Source organism: Acomys russatus, chromosome 10 (assembly GCF_903995435.1).
Source record: "Acomys russatus chromosome 10, mAcoRus1.1, whole genome shotgun sequence".
Lineage (NCBI taxonomy): Eukaryota > Metazoa > Chordata > Mammalia > Rodentia > Muridae > Acomys > Acomys russatus.
The window spans coordinates 5,913,748-5,936,116 of NC_067146.1; positions in this window are offsets into that span (position 1 = coordinate 5,913,748).

Genomic DNA, 22,369 nt, shown 5'->3' on the forward strand with positions numbered 1-22,369 from the left:
CTCCACTCAACTGTGGAGAATGTTCTGACCATTGGCTAAATTTGGGTAGGGGTTTCAAGTTTACTGCCTGTATTGTCCTTGGCTGGTGACTTAGTTTGAGCGGGACCCCTGGGCCCAAATCTGCCTATCATAATGTTCTACTTGTAGGTTTCTAGGACCCTCTGGATCCTTCTACTTTGCTATTCTCCCATACCTCTCTCATTACGTCCCGATTGTAGCCCCTTTTCCTCAACTCTTCCCGGTCCCACCCTTCCTTGTCATACCCCATTCCACCCTTCCTAATCCTCAGAAAGGAGGAGCCCTCCTTCCCTATCATCTGACCCCAGCCTCTCAAGTCTCATCTGGACTGCCTGCATCTTCTTCCTCTGGCATGGCTGTCTCACCAGGCAGAAATGATAAAAGATTGAGCATCAGAGTCCATGTCAGAGGTGACCCCTACTCCCCATATTATGGGACCCACAGAGAGACTGTGCTGCCTGTTGACTACATCTGAGTGGGGGTTCTAGGTCCTCACTGTACATGGTCTTTGGTTGCTGCATCCGTCTCTGCAGCACACCCCCACCCCAGGTTTGTTGGCTCCACTGTTCTTGTAAAGCTCCTGTTCCCTAGCTTGTTTGTTTTCTAATGAGAGATGAGTGGATCCTGATGGCAGACAAGTGGGGAAGAACTGGGGAGTGGGGAGTAAGGGGAGTGGAAACCATAATAAAAATATAATATGTAAAAATATCTATTTTCAATAAAAGGAAAACATAATTGTTTTTTTTTTGCAGTTACTTTATTTCCAGAGAAGTGTGTTTCCCAGTGAGATTCCCTTGGAGAAAACTAAATTTTCACTTGCAAGAAGTTGGTCAGGCATGGTGGCATGTGTCCACTTGTCCTGAAATCCTTTTGATTATTTTTCTAAGGCTTAGTGTAATCTAGGTTTATTTCCCAAGTTATTAATGCTTGCTCATGAATATCTTTACTTTGTTTATCAAAAGCTTTGTTTGTAAAGAAATATTTACAATCGATCTTTGTCAGACTACCAAATATGTTGGTGATTTTCGTTTTAAGACACGGGATTACGCTGTAGCCCTCGTTAGCCTCAGTCTCTGTGAGCCTCTTATTACACCTTCAGCAAGATCTGGGAGGACAGGTCTTTCGTAACGCCCAGCTCAAGAGGAGTGTTTACTTCTGGGTATTTTTAATATATTTACATTATTTCTTCATTCCCTTTCCTTCTTTCAAACCCTCCTATATACTTCTCCATGCTCATACGAATATATGTGTACATCTATATGTATAAGTCTATTATCTGTCTATCTATCTATCTATCTATCTATCTATCTATCTATCTACCTATCCATCCATCCATCTGCCCTCTATCTATGTATCTATATATATTCTTTCTATCTATCTATCTATCTTTCTATCTATCTATCTATCTATCTATCTATCCATCCATCCATCTGCCCTCTATCTATGTATCTATACATATTCTATCTATCTATCTATCTATCTATCTATCTATCTATCTATCCATCCATCCATCTGCCCTCTATCTATGTATCTATATATATTCTATCTATCTATCTATCTATCTATCTATCTATCTATCTATCTATCCATCCATCTGCCCTCTATCTATGTATCTATATATATTCTTTCTATATCTATCTATCTATCTATCTATCTATCTATCTATCTATCTATCTATCTATCTATCCATCCATCTGCCCTCTATCTATGTATCTATATATATTCTTTCTATATCTATCTATCTATCTATTCATCTATCATCATCTATATGTCTATGCATGAATCAGTCTATATGATGTTAACTGTATAGAAGTTTTCAGGGCTGACCATTAGGTACTGGATAACCAATTGGTATTCTCTTCCATGAGGAAGGCCATTTCTCCTCCTTTCAGCATTTTTTAGTTGCACTTAGTTCTTTGTGTGGGGCTGAGACTTCATACTCTTTTTATGTAAATGAGGCTTTGCTTATTTCCACCACATCAAGGGAGAAGCGTTAGTAAGAAGAGATAATTCCAAGTAATGGCTAAACAAACAAATAAACACCAAAATCCAGGACCAATTATCTGGGATTATATAGATGCATTTGCCAGTGCACATGTTGATGTGACTAAAATAGCATTAGCTTGGTGCTGTGATTTTTTCCTCTTTGAAACTCAGGTTAAAATACTCACTTATATCTGCATACTAGCCCAAGGGGCATGTCCCACGAAAGCCTTCACTTACCAGGAAACTGGGACAGAGGGGAGGACATCCTATTGGGACTCTAAATGAGAGAAGCATGGGAGAATAGCAAAGTAGAAGGATCCAGAGGGTCCTAGAAACCTACAAGTAGAACATTATGATAGGCAGATTTGGGCCCAGGGATCCCGCTCAAACTAAGGCACCAGCCAAGGACAATACAGGTGGTAAACTTTAAACCCCTACCCAGATCTAGCCAATGGTTAGAACATTCTCCACAGTTGAGTGGAGAGTGGGATATGACTTTCTCACGTACTGTGGTGCCTCACATTAGACCACGTCCCCTGGAGGGGGAGACCTGTTGGCACTCAGAGGAAGGACAGCAGGTTGCCAAGAAGAGACTTGATACCCTATGAGCATATACAGGGGGAGGTAATCCCCCTCAGGAACAGTCATAGGGGAGGGGAATAAGGGAAAAATGGGAAGGAGGGAAGAATGGGAGGATACAAGGGATGGGATAACCATTGAGATGAAACAAGAATAAATTAAAAAAAAAAAAAAAAAGAGGGAGGGAGGGGAAACCGGGAAGATACAAGTGAGGGGATGACAACTAGGATGTAACTTGAATAAATTATAATTAAAAAAAAAATACAGCTACTATTCTATTGACATTGGAAGACAAAAATCATCAAATGGGCTAATGAACTGTGCAGATAATTCTCAAAAGAAGCAACAAAAATGACCAGTAAATATTTTTAAGAAGTGTTCAACATCCTTATCACCTAGGAAATGTATACTAAAACTATTTTACAATACTGTCAAACCTGTCAGAAGGGTGGGCCACCATCATCAAGAACAATATTGAAAACACATACTGGAGAGGATGTGAGGAAGGAGGCTTTGCACACTGCTGGTTGGAGTGGAAAGTAGCAGTCACTTTGAAAAAGAGTCTGGAACTCTCTCAGAAATAGAGAACCAGAACTACCAGATGATCCAGATACACCACTGCTGGGCGGATACCCAAGGCATTGTGTACCTTACTATAAAGACACTTGCACATCCATGTTCATTGCTGCTCTGTTCGCAGTAACTAGGAAATTGAATCGGTATAAATGCTCATCAACAGATGAATGGATGATACAAATGTTCTACTATTACAGTGGAATTTTTGTCCTTCATATGATTCTTTATTAGTTTATATGACTTTAATATATTTTTAATATTTTTGGGATTTTTTTTTTGAGACAGGGTTTCTCTGTGTAGCCTTGGCTGTCCTGGACTAACTTTGTAGGCCAGGCTGGCCTTGAACTCACAGCGATTAAAGGCGTGTGCCACCACCACCCAGCTATATTTTTAATATTTTAAAAAACATATTATAGTTATTTATAATATAATATTTATTTATAATATAAATAACATTTATATTATTAAACATATAAAATAAACTACATACAGCAAGAAGAACTATGAAACAATCAGGAATTATATTAACATTACATTCATAATGTTTATTACAGTGGAATTTAATTCGGCTGAAAACTAAAGTAGGAACTATTGATGAAAGCAGAAAAATTATATTGAGCAAGGCAGCCCAGGCCTAGTAAATCAAATACCACATATTTTTTCTTATATGTGGCATCTAAGTTCTAATACACAGACATATGCATTTATGTAAATGTGAAGTAGGGGACCAAGAGAGGATGAAAATATGTGTTGAGGAAGGGCAGGGAGAGACCAAAAGACACAAGGAACACGAACAAGGAACCTGCTGTGGTGGGGTGGCGGTTACAGGAGACTTAGGGTGCTGGAGGTAAGGGAGGCGGCTGGTGGGGGGAGTTTACTAAAACATGGTTTGTTAAAAATGCCACAATGGCTTCTGATACCTCATGTGCTGATTTTTAAACAAACTGTGAACTTAAGAGAGGTGATTAGGCCAGCGAACAGGACTCATGCCTTTCTTCTGCGAGTGGGCCTGTTATAAAGAGATTGTTGTGTTTAAGGAGGCAGCTCAGCTGGTTCATTCCAATTTTGATCTTCTGGGTGCATCAAGGGGTCCCTGATAGTGTGTTGGCCAAACGACAGCCCCATGTCTTTATGTTCCTCAGTCCCTACAGCTTCAAGTCAATAAGCTTCTCTTCATTACAAACTACTCAGTCTTGAGCAGTTCTGATTTAGCAACAGAGAACTAAAGTAGCCAGAGTAACCAAACTGCAGGGCTCACCTCCTGCTGAATTGTAAATATTACTTTATTTTTTATACTTACCTGTCTATTTTCATGTAGCTAGTCTTTTTAATCTATCAACTTCTCCTTAGCAAATTCTCACAGAGTTTGTTTTCTTGATTTTCTTTCTTTTTGTTTTGTTTTTTTCAAGACAGGGTTTCTCTGTGTTAGCCTTGGCTGTCCAGGAACTCACTTTGTAGACCAGGCCAGCCTTGAACTCACAACGATTCACCTGCCTCTGCCTCCCTGATTGGGATTAAAGATGTGCATCACGACTGCCCAGTGTTTTTTTTAATTTTCTAACATCTTTGCTTCAAGAAACTAGAGTGAGTATAGCCAGATTTTATTCTTTTGGACACAAGCACATTTTCTACTTTTACCTTTTCCTTTTAGTGGTGGTTAGGGTTAGGGTTAGGCCTCCTTTGAGTCTACATAAGGGTTTCTCTTTTATGCTTATAACTAAAAGGAACAAAATCTATGGATTTAAGTGTTGATTTATTTTATTTGTTTATTTATTTGTTTATTTATTTTTATATAACTATCATTAACATATGCTAGTCCAACTCTATTTTCATTCAAGTTTTCCTACTCAATTCTTAGGTAAGAAATGTCCTAGCTCAGTATTACTTTTTGGATTATGTTATCCTTTGTTTAATAAGGTGGGTCTGGGCCTCTTACCCCCATCTCCTGCTTATTTCTTCTTATTTCCTATTGCAGTCCTTATTTTTCTTTGTCTTATGGAGACTTTCTCAGTCTTGTTTGGGATGCCATGGATTCTATTTTTCTTATCACATCCAAAGAACGTTGGTACTTTTTTCTTGGTTGTTTGCAGTATCTATGAAGAGGTTCCTTATCTCTCTCACCCTTGCATCTTGTTATGTCTCTAAGCTAGTCTGTGCCTTCTGTGGGGTTTTCTTGCTTATCTCACAGCAGATATTTTCTTTTGAATTTCAGATAATTAAAACCAGCTTTTTATATTTTGGGTGTGGGGATTGCACAAATAGTTGGAGGTTGTTCTGTTTCATGGTCAAAATTCACTTAAAAAAAAAGCAATGTTTTTATAGAATATAGTAGCAGCTGTTTTTCAAATCTGCCATTCCCTTGTACAGAAATGGAATTATTTTCTATACACAAGTTGTTTTCCCTCATTTCTGCCACATCTGATAAAAACAGAAACCCCACTTCTGTTCATAGCTGGGAACGAAGAGCTAAAGCCTGTTCTGAGCACCTTTCAGAGTCTCACAGAGTCTCACGGTAACTGCTGTATTCCAGGCACTTTGGCAAGTGCTTCCTGTATTCTCATCTCGTTAATCTGCAAAACCCTTGAGTCATATGCTCTTATTATCTCCTTTATCAGAATATCTAAGAACAAGGAGGTTGAAAAACTTTCTGAGACCAATAGTGGAAGAGCCAGACCTAACTTGGGAGGCGTAAGTCTCAGAATCTACCTCCTGCTTTACTTAGTCTCATGTTGCTTTTCTTTCTAGGATCCCAATCATTATAAAACAAAACAAAACAAAGTAAAACAAAACAAAGAAACAGAGACAGTATGAGTTTGAACTAGGTCCTCTGCATATGGTGTGGATGTGTAGCTTGGTGTTTTTGTGGGTCTCCTTATAGTGGGAATGGGGGTGTCTCTGACTCTTTCATCTGTTCTTTGGACTCTTTTCTTCCTACTGGGTTGTCTCTTCCAGCTTTATATGAGGGTCTGTGTCTAATCTTATTGCAAGTTGGAATGTTATGTTCTGTTGATGTCCCTGGGAGGCCTGCTTTTTTTTTTTTTTTTCAAGGTAAACAGTGGAGGAGTGGATTTGGGTGTGGGGAAACTGGAAGGAGTGTGTGTGTGTGTGGTGGGGAACCGTGGTTGGGATGTGTAACCGCACGGTCTGGTGCTTTGTATTAATTGTTAATTATTTTGATCCCTAAGGTCGGCTTGCAGACTGTCATGTACCCCAAGGAATGCTGGATAACCTTGCCTTCAAAATGATACCTGATTGGCGAAATAAAACGCCTACGCACCTCGGCGAGGCAAAAATAAGAGGCGGAGCTAAGGTTTGTGGACTTGGAGGACAAAAGAATCATGGGAAGAAGGAAGCAGGACCCCCTGCGGGTTAACGTGGAGAGAAGCACGTGGCCGGCCGGGAGGAATACTCTGAGCATCCTGGTGAGAAGCAGCCCAGATGGAAAGCGCGTGCAAGTATTTATGGGGACATTGTATGGGAAGTATTCCAGACAGGAATGATTAAAGCAAATGACATGGGATATGGAACTGGGAGGTGACAAGGTAGTTTAGGGGGTAATATATGCCCAGACCCAGGTGAAATAAGGCTTTAAAAAAATACAACAGGTGTCTATGTCTTCTTTTGATATGGTAGCGGGCTAACAGGCTTTTAATAAAAAAAAAAAAAAAAAAAAAAAGAACATCAATAGCAGTTTTATTTTCTACTACAGGGCTGTATGTATGAAAGAAAAATAAAACAAAAAACAATGCCGCCCAGTAATTAATAGGTAGGTCAACCTTTGCATACAACCACAACCATCATTTCTCAATGGGTCATCTCAAAACACTCTAGGTTCCGGCTCACTGCTCGAACAGATCAAATTATTTGGTCTGAATTGCTGCGATGCCAGGGCTGTCTATGACATCATTTATTCTAAATGGTGCCGTTCACCTTACCTGAACATCCTGAATGACTATTTTCCAGTAACTGCATTTCACTAGATGATGAAGAGATTTTGGTGCGATGAGGTACGGATGACCATTCAGGTGCCTGAAGCACCAAGTCCTTGTGAGACCAGGGCGTTTGTGGCCAGCTTTCTGGGGATCACTGGCTCAATGCAATAAACACAGTAGCAGAGTACTAAGGATTCTTCAGAGGTCCTCAGATAAATAAATCTCTTATTCTTCTCAGTAGTTTTGTGGCAGTTAGTCACAGAATGTGTTTTTCACATATATAGGAGTTATGAGTACCATCTGTGCTGTGCACTCCTGTGTTGTTCCTTGTAATCTTTTGGGCACAGTAGAAATCGAAGCGATCCATGCTTGGAGGGAAGGGTCAAGTCTATGGATCCAGATTCCTGCAGTCAAAAAGATTACCTTAAGACTTTTGTTTATTACCTCAAGCATTGAATTCTGAGCATCAGTTTAGTACAAATGTGAATATTTAGTTAGAAAATAACCCTACCAAGAAGAGACTTGATACCCTACGATCATATAGAGGGGGAGGAAGTCCCCCTCAGCCACAGACATAGGGGAGGGGAATAGCGTGAAAGTGGGAGGGAGGGAGGAACGGGAGGATACAAGGGATGGGACAACAATTTAGATGTAATATGAATAAATTAATTTTAAAAAGCTGAAAGATGCTGATTAATTGAACTTTGTGTGTGTGTGTGTGTGTGTGTGTGTGTGTTAATTGATCGTCGTCTTTCATTATAAAGGCTGGCTGTTATTTTTCCACTGTTCAGTTTGGGTGTCTATGGTTAAGAAAGCCATGTTCTTCTGCATTTATCCTGGGACCAGAAACAAATGTATGTCCACTATGTATGTATCAGCTAGATAACCAGGAGAGCTAAAACTATGATGCAAGAGCCTGGAGACATAGCTTAGTGGTTAAGGGCACTTACTGCTCCTGCAAAGGACTCAGGTTCGGGTCTCAGCAGGAGCATGGTAGTTCACAACTATTCAATATGGTGGCTCACACCTATCCTTGACTCTGGTTCCAGGGAATCTGATGTCCTCATCTTACCTCTGTGGACACCAGGCATTTATGTGATGTGCATACATACATCCAGGCAAACAATAAAACACATTAAATAAAATGAACAGCCTGAGAACATTAATTATGATACAAGTTTGCTTTTCTTTTTCACCAAGTAAATAACTATACTCAGTAAAACTGCTTTAAGAAAGAATCATAGAATCATAAAATTTTAGAGCAGGAATGAATATAACAGAACAAATAGGATTGGCTCACTAATGTTTCTTCTTTCATTAAGATGAGAGGAAAATAGAACACTAAAAACTGGCATTGCAAAATATCATTTAGCATTACAACTAAGTGGTGATAAAAAAGACCATTTCATTATTTATATTTAATTTAATTCGAATGTAATTTTATATGCATTCATGCACGAACATAATTTTAATTTTTTCTTAAACTATGACTTTCCTGATTTAAATTTTAGAAGAGACTAATTAATGACTATCAAGTTACTTGAACATGTTATTGCTTCATACTATAATCAATACAATTGAATATCGAGTTTTCAAGCAGGAACTTACACCTTCCTGATGCTGCAGAGGACCTAGTGACTTTGCAGCTGTCCTTGAGCACTGATGCCTCTTCCAAATAAAGCTTGACAGCCGCAAATAAAAATTAAAAATTATTGTCAAAAGAGAAATGAAGCCAGGACCCTGCCTTTGGCTTCATTTCTGCATCTATTATAACATTTGTTTTCTATAATATAAACAATTTAAATCTAGTAGATGGAGCCAGAGAAAATTAGAGAAAGGAGAAGCTATGTATGACATAAAATCAGTTGAAGGAATTCCTTCTTGTTGGCATTTTAAAAATGCTGACAGCACAGGGCAGAGAAGCAGGCAGTTCAGACATGGCTGAGGGGTTGCTTATTTCTGTGTCTTCCCAGCAAGGCTACCAACATGCTCTCTTATTCTGTGGCTAAACTGTAGAGCTTACATGTAGCTTAACCTAATGTTAATCTAGTAGCACTGGCTGCTTAGCGACTGGCTTAAGACTGAGCTATGAAATAGCACAATAAGAGCTCTCAGATAATCATCACACTGTGAAATGATTGGTTCACTTTCATTCTTGCTCATTCCTGTCTCTACGTTTCTCCATCTGCTCACTCACTCATCTGTCCATCCGATATCTAAATATTATTAACAAAGTTACATTTTTATTGTGTACTATAAGCCTTAGGATCTTTTCATAGAACATGATCTTTGACATTGAACTTAAATGCCCTTTACACATAAAGTGTGTCAGCTTTTCAGAACATGATATCTGATTTCCTTGAAACCTTCATGCACATGACCTGATTTTGTTTCTGAATGCAAAAATCTTCATTGTTTTTATAATTCATGCTTATGATGAAAGCTTAAGCTATAGAAATGTAAATAGTAAACTAAGATTTGTCCAACTTGTATCAAGCAAAGTTATTAAATTATTATATTAGTAGCTATAGGCATGGATTTGAGTAGACATTTGCATACATATTTAAATAAATATAGTTACATATTATAACCTGCTTTACACTTCTTGTTTATTCATAAGATGTCATATATGATACATAATGTTCAGTAAGATAGGCTTCAGCCATTATTTTAGTGGCTGCAAAAATGTATTGGTTAAAACTATATTGCTTATACTGATGTTATAATTTAATTTTCAGGATGAGATAATTCAGTAGTGAAAAGAGAGGGGGGAACTACCTGTAATTATGATAGGACAAAGCCACAAACTAGAATTGTCCTTTGAAAACTATAGTAACTATGGGAAAATGGGGGGGGGGAGGAATGGGAGGATACAAGGGATGGGATAAACATTGAGATGTAACAAGAATAAATTAATAAAAAAAAAAAAACAAATGCTTTAAAAAAAAAAAAAAAAGAAAGAAAACTATAGTAACTATCTGGACTATATTGAATCTGTCCCTTAGTGGTGGATATTCGAATTGTTTCTCTGTAATATTATAAATAGTACTGAAATGAATTATCTGAGAATTATCCATGTATTTTCACACATATCTGTGCACCAACTTTGGATGTGTTCCCAGATATAACAGCTGAGTTAAATGACATAACAGTATTTTCATATGTGTTTCTAGATATGTGATATATTATCTCTCTATACATAGTACATACTCTTTATGAGTTTGTGTTTATTTCCACTTTTATTGGAAGTCCACAACTATACTTTTCTCACATAATTTCCAAAATAGGGTTGACCAAACACTGTAACATTTGCCAAAATGATAAATGAAAAGTAAAGTTTGTGTCCTGGTATTTTGTTTTTAAAGTTTGGACTCTGTTATTGTAAGTTTATTGATTTATTGATTCATTCTGTTAAGTGCCAGTTTGTATGCTTATGGCAACATACCTGTATTGTGCATCATTTATAGCTATATATAAAGTTGGCTTTTAACCCCCAGATGACTGGCCATTTGTCCCTATCCACTAAAGAAAATAGCAATGGTTTTTCTCATCCTGAAATATTCCACCACTTTTGCTGTGTACTTGATAATTCCTGTGCCTGTTTAGAAAGCTCAGTTCCCATCAGTTTGTCTGTTTTTATTTGTCACTCACCCTCCTTTCACTCCGCCCTTCTTGCTGCCCTCATCCTCCTTCCACACTTGCTTCTCACCTGTATCAGACTCGAGCCTCTCTACAACCTTCCTGTTTTTCAGTTTCATATTTGATGCTCTCCCCTAACATGCCTTAGCACTTCTTGGCTGCCTCCAGCACACACGTGCTTGCAAATCTTCAATTTGAGCTTAGGTTTTAACAGCCTTTCAGGGGTCAAATCACAAATGTTGAGATCCTTTCTTTTCACTTTCAGAGACATACGAGTGTTTCCACTGGTACATCTTGGACAACACCCACATCCACTGCCCTGCAGTGTCCAGACGCCATGCCTGGTACAACTGAGATGCCCCGTCCCTGCTGGTAGTTGTCCAATAAATACCTTTATGAGAACAAGTATACTTCTTTTATTAGATGCTGTAAAGTGCTCAGAGAGAGGAAAACACAGTGTTCGCTTTAATAATTCAGAGAAGTTTCAGCCAAAGCCTGAGCCAAATGGTAAATTACAGAAACCAGAGCAGTGAGAAAAGCTCCCCGTTTGGTTAATGTCCGCCATTAAACAAGTTGGAAGAGAGAAGTGAATGATTCCATAGCCATAGTACATGCTCAGATTTTACAAAACCTACTAAGAGGAGAGAAATGAGAACATGTTTGCTTCCCCCCACCCCCGTTTTATTTGTAACCCTTTTCATTTTATGATGGACTCCTGAAAACAAAATTTAGATCTTGGAGTAGAGAATTGTTAATTTGTGGAACACGTCTCCCACTATGGGTCACAGGCAAAGTGGACTCTAGAAACAATGGATTGGTCTCTGTCGAGGAAAGCAAACTCTTAGGAGGCCTCTGTGAATGCTGGAAGCAGGAAACCGAAGAGGCATTTGCACTGCAGTCATTAGTTGGAAGAGCAAAGCACTGAGAGAGAAGAATTCTGTCATACAGAAAGACCCCGAAGGATCATGTCAAAGTCAGAGAGGTCACAGGCTAAAAGCTCCTCTAGCAGCAAATATTGAGGCTGGTACTGAGTGTCTCACATTGTCATAGGCTCAAAGAACACTGAAAGACCAAGGCAGTGTCTGTCCTCACTGCTTAGTCTGGGAGGAAAGATACATGGTAACAAATGCCAGGTGTTTCAGTCAGCAAAGGAGGGCTGAGCTGTTTATATGTCTTTCCTTGGTCTTTCTATATGATACAGAGGACGTGTCCTTCAATGGCTTTTATTCTGATTATTGCTGATATCCTACCTATTTTATGTACTGGAAACCTGATCATATAGGTTTGGTAGCTGGAGAGATGGAGGAGTCTTCCCTAAAGTGGTGTTGGTTTGAGAAACAGCCTCTGGCTTAAACAACAACAACAGCACTGTCTTCGTTGGCTGTTCTAACATAGATCGATCTGAAGTGGGATTATGTCACCCAGGAACACTCCACACTGAGAGTGGGTACTCCAGGAAACTGAACATGCACTTGAGAGATTGCAAATGACATAGTCCTTGCAAAGTGGGGTGGCCGTGTTGGACCAGACATAGTTTTCTTCCCAAAATGATTTAAAACTTTACGGATCCTGACACATCGATTGCTCCTGCTAAGTAGCCCCTTGGAGGAGGAAATGAGGGCAGAGTGGCTGTGCTGTTGGTGGTGAGGACTTTATTCCACTCATAATGGGGTTCTATAAGAGACTTATTGGAAGTAAGATCGACGGTTGCTTTCTGTCCTTCGCATTTATACACACTATTTATAATTTTTACCATGGCCAGGCAGGGATCAATACCATCCCCAAATAGACATGCAGAGATCAGGCATCTACTTCAATAGACACATTTTAAGGTCTGATCCATCAGGGCATATGTACCGTGCTGAGTTTTATGTGCTCCCTTCTCTGCCCTATTCAAGGAGCCATTAATTTATCAACAGCCACATAAATCATGTCAATGATGTCATGCTTTTTCCCGCATGTGTACGCTTTTACCCTTGCTTGGCTGGTAAATCTCACCCACACCCGCCATTTCCCTCCCTCCTCCTTCCTTCATATCTCTCTCTCTCTCTCTCTCTCTCTCTCTCTCTCTCTCTCTCTCTCTCTCTCTCTCTCACACACACACACACACACACACACACACACACAGATATCCTGACTTTCGATTTTTGTTGGGCTCTTTTCTTGTTTTGTAGGGCAATCAAACAAGACAACAGTAAAGGGAATTTGTAGGAAATATTTTTTCTTCTTCTTCTCTTTGCTGGCTGCCTCCCAATGAATTCAGCTATGCAGCTCTGGATTCTGTCTGACACATCTTAACGATTGACATTTAGCAGATGCTTCTGCAAGAAATGGGGGAGGGCGAAGGTGAGGCAGGGGTGTGATATAAGTAATTAGACTAACGATGTCTCAATTATCAAGATGTTCCCACAGTGTCCCCTTCTGTTAGCAAAGCTGGCTGTCTTTGCGAAGGGAAGGTTGAGTTACAAGACACAGTGGTTTGGGCCAGGATATAATGAAATCGGGTTCCACTGGACTAACTGGTATGTTGTCCATTCTAAAAGCAGGCAGACAGTTTCAATCCTTTGTACATAACAATGCAAACTTAGCAATAGACCCATCTTATGCTAACCTAGCAATGGACCCATCTTATGCTAACCTAGCAACAGACCCATCTTATACTAACCTAGCAATAGACTCATCTATACTAACCTAGAAATAGACCTGTCTTTATACTAACCTAGCAAGAGACCCATCTTATACCAACTTTGCAATAGGCACATCTTAAACTAATCTAACAACAGACCATCTTATACTAACCTAGCAATGGACCTATCTTATGCTAACCTAACAACAGACCCATCTTATACTAACCTAGCAATAGACTCATCTATACTAACCTAGAAATAGACCTGTCTTTATACTAACCTAGCAAGAGACCCATCTTATACCAACTTTGCAATAGGCACATCTTAAACTAATCTAACAACAGATTATCTTATACTAACCTAGCAATGGACCTATCTTATACTAACCTAGCAACAGACCCATCTTACACTAACCTAGCAACAGATTCATCTATACTAACCTAGCAAGAGACCCATCTTATACTAACTTTGCAATAGGCACATCTTACTGTAACCTAGCAACAGGCCATCTTATACTAACCTAGCAACAGACCCATCTTACACTAACCTAGCAATAGACTCATCTATACTAACCTAGAAATAGACCTGTCTTTATACTAACCTAGCAAGAGACCCATCTTATACTAACTTTGCAATAGGCACATCTTACTCTAACCTAGCAACAGGCCGGCCATCTTATACTAACCTAGCAATAGATCCATTTTATGCTAACGTAGCAATACATCCTATCTTTATACTAACTTAGCGATAGACCATCTTATACCGACCTAGCAATAGACCCATCTTTATACTAACCTAGGCTCATCTTATGCTAACCTAGCAATAGACCATCTTATATTAACATAGCAATAGACCCATCTTTATACTCCTAGCCTATTGCTGGGACTGACTTGATCATGTGATAGTCTCCATTAATGGTAATGGATACATCTCATTAATTAGTAACATTTTTATTAGCAGAGCACAGAGAAGTTCAGGTTTTATTATTCAGCTCAAAATTTGAATTTATTCAGCTTTTTAAAAGTTATCTTACCCTAGGAAATAGATTACATTGGTCTAACTTGAAACTGAGACATGTCTTTAATCCATCTGGCCCTTTAAATATATAAAGTTTAGATGTAGATGTAGTCAGTTTCTCACCACCAGTGCCTACTTGTGTTTAGACTTGAGGGAGAGGAAGTTAGTGTCCATCCAGCTTTCTCAGCAAGCATGTGAGCTGGTGTGCAGACAAAAGCTCCCCTGTGTTTAATAATGCATACTGTTCCAGGCTTGTGCAAATGGGCAGTCTTTCTGTACTCCTTTCTTGGTGTTTAGGAAGGCTTTCCGAGTACTCATGCAGGAGTCTTAAATGGGCCACAGAGTATGCTAGAGACTATTTCAATAATGTTTCCAAGGATTTCTTGCTGTTGGAAGGATTATGACTTTGTTTTATATCATTTGTATGTATGCATGTATATACTTTGTGTGTATGCATATATATACACACATAAGAATAAATTTATAGAAAATTAAGATTATACCAATAATTTCTGTTCACATACATGCAAACTGTGGGGATGGCATGTGGTTTAGTGGTAGTGGGCTTGTTTGGCATTCTATATCCAACACAACAACAGTAGCAACAGCAACAACGAAATACAAAGCATCTCTGATGTCTGTGAATGAGTTTTGCGTTTATTTGTAAGTGTGTCTCAGCATTCTCCATAGGACTAGAAATATGTGATGCTTTGAATTCCTCTTTGAAGCTCTTCTAACAATCGCTATGAACTAAGCAAATTGTTGATATTCTTTAAACCTGCCTCAGAGTGATTTACATGCTTTTCCTTTCCCACACTTGTGAAGATGGCCTCCCTTTTACTGCTGTAAATGTTGATTATTTTCTAAGGTGGTGCTTTAAAGCTTTGTGGTCTTTAGTTTGACAAAGCAGAGTGTGTAACTATGATTTTCAGCCTCTTCAGCTTTATTTTCAGTGTTCAAAGCTTCTGTTGCTGTCTCATTGCCTGGTGAAACAACTGTGATGTTTTCCAGCCAGTGATATCTCCTTTTATGTTTGCTGATTTGCACATGTATTCTGGTTCTTGCGTCCTGGTTTCAGAGGGAGATAACACAGAACGTGTCCGGAGGAGACAATTACAGTTGCTTCTGTGGACTGGACTCTTGGGTTTGCACTGTAAGTTGCAAAGACTGGCTGTCCTGACTTTGCCCTCAGACCCCGTGGCCTAGTCATTGGTTCACGCTTAGAATCTCTGTGTGCAATGTATACAATCCCAGCAGTGTGGCCTCATCCGGGGCTCTGCACTTCAGCACTACATAAGTAACGAAGACACATGTTTCTTCCTGCTGTGGAAATGACACTGGAATTTGCCCAGAGTTGGTATAGTTCTTCATAAAGAGCATTTTATAGATTTAGTTAATAATATTCCCAGGGAAATATTTAACAAGGACACAATGACAACTCCATATGGAACTACCTTGGGAGGTGGCTGCATGGCTCCTTCCTGAGGGCAGTCTCTAGGAACTGAATGCATCCATTGCAAGATAGAATCCGGGTGCTTCTATGTTGTGAGAAGCTGAATTCTTCCAGTATCCAACAAGAACATGGAAGTTCACCTCAAACCCTAGGCTTTTAGCTTTGAGAGACCATAACATGGAATGAATGACAGGTTGCCTGCCTTCTGACCTATGAAAACCCTGAGAGGAGGGAGAAGAGAAAAAAAAGTCTCCCTTTTCTGTGCATTTGTAGCAATGGAAATCCCACGTTGGAAGTTGGCATTGTAGATTCTGAAGGATATGTTTAACCATCCAAGTTTCCTTCAGAAAACCATGCAAAAGAGGCCTTCAGAGATAGTCTATGCTAAATCATCATGGTAGGGCTCTGGAGAAGCTGACGAGAAGGTCCTGGAGAAAGGGACTATTAAAGCCTTTCATCACCTAGGGTTTCCCATGCAAAACTGAAAATAGGGCCATCTCCCACCCTGATCTATTGTGGTCTGCTTCATTATAAATTCAATAGTCCCAAATGAGGAGACAATTAACCTTTAAGAATGACATTGAGTTCCTATGAAAGTCAGACCTCACTCTCTGGGTCGGGGTTCAAAGTTTACTGCCTATATTGTCCTTGCCTGGTGCCGTAGTTTGAGCAGGACCCCAGGACCCAGATCCACCCGTCATAATGTTCTTCTTGCTCCCCCTTAGTCTTGGACATAGGGGAGGGGAGTAGAGGGGAAGCAGGAGGGAGGGAGGAATGGGAGGATAGAAGGGATGGGATAACAATTGAGATGTAATATGAATAAATTAATAAAATATTAAAAAACAAACAAACAAAACAAAACAAAAGAATGACATTTGAAAAATAGTAAGTACGTGTTAGAACAAATATTCAACAGAAACTAGTCACCCTGCCAAATGCCTATTCTCCATCTGGTCTCTGCTCTGACTGGAGCTTGGCCACAGAGAGCACGTCAGCTGTAGGTGAATGAGGCTTGAGCAGCAATGATCTGAGAAGCACCGCTCACTGCTTCCAGGCCTGCAAAGGATATATGGCACTCAACAGAGGTGGACTGCTACGCTCAGAGAGAGGCCTGCTTACTCACAGATAGGTGTTTTGTGCCTTGGCATTAGCTGGCTATGTTTTAGTTTGCTGTAGAAAATCCTTCAAACAATCTAAAATGCCATGTGTACGCCCATCCCCACTGTTTAATAAGCAGGAAGTCTTGGCAAGTTGCTTAAGCGTGCTAGGCTTCTTTTCTCATGTTTGCAAAGTGGCAATAATATTAGTAATATGTCTCATATGGCTGCAAAGATTAATGAGGCAACGGATGCCTGTGTTTTGCAAGCTGTTAAGTGCTCCACCCGAGTGTACAAGCCAGCAATATTCCTATTCTTAAACTCCCCTTCAGTAACTCGTTCCAGGATTCTCTACCCCAAAGACAGGAAATGAGAAAGAGCTGTCCATGTGTGCTCAACAATTTGATTTCGCTAACAGTTTCCGGGAATGACTGGGAACCAGTGTGTGTGAAAATGGCAGATACTGAAAAGATGTCTTTGTTATGTTAACAACGGGCTCCTCTGCACATCTTGTCTGTGGGTAAAGTGCTCCTAATTAATAACATAAGTTAGAATAATGGTCGGTGAAGTCTGTCCTCTAATCACAGGCTCCATTCTGCAGCTATCCTCAGGAGGGTGGGAGGCAGACAGGCCTTACATTCAAATATCTTCCACAGCACTCTATCTGGGACCATCTGGGACTGCCTTAGCACTGGAGCACCAGAGCTTCTAGAAAAAGAGCCTGAAAATGAAGATGGCAGCAGGGAAATCTGCAGCAGGGTCTCAGTTCTGCCTGTCAGTCCATCCATACTGGGCCATAGATGTTTATTTTAGACCCAAATGGGAAAATGACTTTAGACTTTACAGTGGCTTCCTTGACTTTCTAGAGGGTAAAATACCTCCCCCTGCATGGACCTCATACCCTCTTCCTTTAAAACACTCATTTTAAAACAGAGTTACACTATGACAGCCTCATATCCCACATGGAGGATTAAGAGGTAGGAACATTGGAGCATCTTCTTCAGCCTTCTGGCCCGATATATCTGACAGGCATATTTGTGAGGCAGGAAATAGAGAGTTTTGAGTGACTATTTAGGCAGCAAACTGTCTCTGTCATCTTCTCATTTGGAAAACTACTAACCTGCACTCCCAACATAACTCAGCTAATCAAGTTTATTCCTTCTCAAGTCTCTGATAGGGTTGAAGACCAGGTAGCTTAGTTTTTACAATGAAGCTTAGTTGTTTAGGGGTTAAGATATTTTTAGGTCTAGATAGATGTTTTAAGTTGATAATGATAAGCAAGATGTGACAGAGATTGATTTACATTCAGAATTTTAGACATACCAAGATAGGAAAGATGTTTTCTTCAAGGCTGTCAAATACAAATAGCCAAAACACTAAGAATGTAACATTTATATAATTCCTGATGGTGTCATGGTTCTTCTTGCTATAGGTAGTTTACTGGATATACATGTAATAATACAAATGTACATGTAAAAACTAAAATATAGTTAATTTAAAAAAAGAGGTAGGAACAATTTCATGGCTTCCTAGGTAGGTTTTTCTTTTCCTTTCTTTCACTTCCCCACTTTGCGATAGAGAAAATCTGATTCTTCCAAGTATATATTCTTTATTATACCATTACATATACTTATTATTTTTAGACTCAAAAAAGGATTGTTGAGCTAAATAGTACTTCCCACACAAGACCCACTACCTGAATTTGAGTCATGAGAAGCCAGGCAAAAGTGGAAGGAGAGAATGGACTCCCATCAGCGGTGGCACAAATGCTCTCTACCCATCATTCAAACACATATATCCTCGGTTAAAACAAATCCACACAACTCAATACAACTATATATAAGTCCACCATGACGGAGGCAGGGCCTCTTGATAAACATTCCATTAGTCACACTGGATATTGACCATGGCTTCTGTGTCCTGATGCGTCTGTGCTTTCTTTGATACCGAATCTTGTTCTGCCTTACAGAGTATTAGGAACACCAAGGATAGTTAAGGGTGTGGAGGAGAACAGGAAACATACTGTGCTAGCTGGTTTTATATCAACTTGGCATGGGATCGTTTGAAAGGAGGGAGCCTTACCTAAGAAAATATTCTCCTAAGATCCCAGAGTAAGGCGTTTCCTTAGTGATTGATGGAAGAAGGTCCAGCCCATCGTGGGCAGAGTCATCCCTGTGCTCTATGAGAAAGCAGGCTGAGCAAGCCAAGCCACGAAGAACACACCGGTAAGCAGCACCCCCTCCGTGGCCTCTGTTTCAGCTCCTGCCTCCAGGTTCCTGTCCTGACTTCCTTTGACGCTGAACAGTGAGCCGGAAGCGTAAGCTGAATCAACCGTTTCCTCCCCAAGTTGCTTTGGCCACAGTGTTTGATCTCAGCAACAGTCACCTAACTAAGGGGGAACCCAGCTCCTTTAATGAAAAGGCACATTTCTCAGTGGCTGCGATTACCGTGGGAACTACAATCAAGTCAAAACAGGTCAAGTGTGTCTGTGTCTGTGTCTGTGCAAATACCAAGGGCATGCTCATAGTCAGGATAGTTGAAACTCGGTTAGGAATGATGACATCACTTAAGAACTCACCCTCAAAGGAGTGTCCCTCTAAGGTACAACCTAATAGCTCATGGATTCCAGAATAGGACGAGGTAGAAGCATACCTCACAGAATGGCAAAAATCACAAAACTTATAGTGCTGTCAGATAGGTAGGCGAAATAATTTTAAGTTTTTTTTTCCAATTATGCTGTATAGTGTGGTTTGTGCAATGAACTCAGAAAATTATATTTCCCCAGCTTCTGTAGATTCCCACAAAGCCTAATACATATTACCCCACTTTGCTCAAGGTTTCATTTTATTCAAGTGATAAGTCTGTTTCAAACAAAGTGGCCGTGAGCAGCTCTTGGTCTTGAGAGTGTCTAAGCAAGAGCCCCAGGCCTGTTCCTTAAAATGTATGCATCTGGATCCTGGAAAAGTTGTAAATGTCTCTGCTTCCTTTATAGTGACGTTAGCAATCAAGGCTCACTGCTATCAAACCCCTTCTCCAAGTCTTCCAAATAACACATCTTACCAGTGTGCTGCTGCAAGGAGGGGGAGGGAGGGAAGGAGGGAGGGAGGGAGGGAGGGAGAGAGTGGAGGGGGGAGGCGCGGGTGAGAGAGGGAGGGAGCGAGAGAGAGAGATGAGAGGCGATGGTGGGCAAGTTAAGCGCAGAGGGACGGAGAGAGAGAGAGGGGGCGGAGAGAGAGAGAGGGATGGCGAGAGAGAGAGGATGGAGAGAGAGAGGGAGGAGTGAGGGGGGAGAGAGCAGAGAGAGGAGGGAGAGAGAGGATAGCCAGTGAGGAGAAATTGGGGAATGAGTGTGGAGAGAGAGAGAGAGGCGAGACAGATTGAGAGGAGAGAGGAGAAGATCTTGGCAGAGCATGAGGCCAGAGATGGCCAACACTACAAGTAGCTTCTTAAATATGCCCAGAGCTGAGTCAGAAAAACAGGCATGTAAGAACAAACAGCAGGGCTTACAAAGTGCTACCAGGGAATAATTCAAGGACACGAAAGAAGCTACCGTGTAGGGTGGAAACCAAGACTAAAATGGAAAAAAGAAGTTCTGGCTTGAATATTGATGGCTGGCTAACTCAGACATCCAAACTTGTAATTCAAATATCCTGAGACGCTGCTGTTCCTTCCAGGACTTTGATTCACACAAAGGCTTCCGGGTTCAGAAAAACAGGTATTACATGGGTTCAGTACAGGCACAGTACATTGGGGACAATTACCCCGCACTGTTTTAGTATAAGCTACTTTGTCAAAATTCACCCCTACAAATGGATTCTTCTCCATTTTTGTGCATGATCATGAGGATTCAGTAATTGTTGTGTTAATCCTAAAATGTTCATCTTATTGAGCCTGTTCTCAACCCCTGATTCTTGGTTTATGTTTCTAATCCTCTTCAATTGTCACTTTAGTGTTCTTCTGGCTTTTGTATCACATGCTATAATCTTGTTTACATATTTCGTGGTGATATTTTTGGCTGTTCTACTCTGTGTTGCATTAAAAGGCTAATCTACTGTCTATGCTAACACCTCTCCATATGCCATCCAGAATTGGATGAAAATTGCAGGAAGATTTCTACTACCTGGCAACAGAATCATGTCATAGTGATGAACAACATTCTTGCTGGTCATTGTAATGATGCAGATAAAACAGAGGGAGTGAAACTATTCAGGAGATTATCAATGTAAGCAACCCAGGATATTTATGAAGTGGAAGAAATTAGGAGGAAAGACATGTTGTCAGGATAGTGTTGATGTATAAAAATCTAAAAAATGAAAAAAGTCTGAAATAACAAAATATGATAAATTTTGAACAGAAATATCACAGAAGAAAGTAAGATAAAAGTCTTTGCACATGGTAAATGGCTACGTGTATTCTTGATGGAAATAATTTCTTGTTGTGATCTATGTTTTTTAAATTGTTCATGTATATGTGTTAGTGCTTTAATTTAGTCATTTAATTTAATTTCATTATTTGTTCGTGCATGTGTGCGTTTGTGTGTATGTGTGTGCAAGAGATCTTTGTCAATGCAATGTATTAAATTTGGACAAAATAATGTAATTTAGTGTAAGAGATCATTCTCAATAAAAGATTTGTCATGAGTTTTCCATGTGTTCATTGAGTCATAATTTATACAAAATACAATGTTAAGGATAAATTTAGATAAATTTTAGCAATAGAATGTAGTTCTGTTATAAAATGTAAGTTATAATTTAAAACACCTACACAGCATAGTTTTACACTCTCAAGATTAAAGTTTTTAGAGTAGTATTTTATGTTTTCAAAATTCCATATATATTTATGTAATGTATATGAATTATAATTGTATCTGTATACTACTACTTCCCTTCAACTCTCCCTAATTTCTCCACCTTTTCTCACTCACAACTTTCTGACTCTGTCTGTCTATCTATCTATCTATCTATCTATCATCTATCATCCTCCTACCTACATACCTACCTACCTATATTAATAACTTCCTAAACCTGATTAGTGCTGTCCGTATATGGATATGTGTATATCAAGTGGGGTACAAGCAACCTACTACTCATGTCCCTCATGGAAAGTGACACTTCCTCCCTCAACAGCCATCAACTGCCAATATTTTGTCCATCAAGTTGGGCCACTAGGGCTCTTTCCCCATCTATGTCTGGATTTTTACTAGTTTGATTTTGTTCAGATAATCACAACAGCCGCGCCGTGGCCAGAAGCTGGTATCTCACAGCTCTCCTCCATATCTACTAATTCGTGTCCTTGCTACCACATCATCTATAAATGTCTGTGAGCCTTGAATGAAGAGGGGTTGATATAGCTGACCTAGGTACATATTATGGACATCCATTGCTGAGTTAGATAAGTTAATTTCCAATCCTAGTTTGCAGAAGGATTTATGGAAAAAATGAAAAC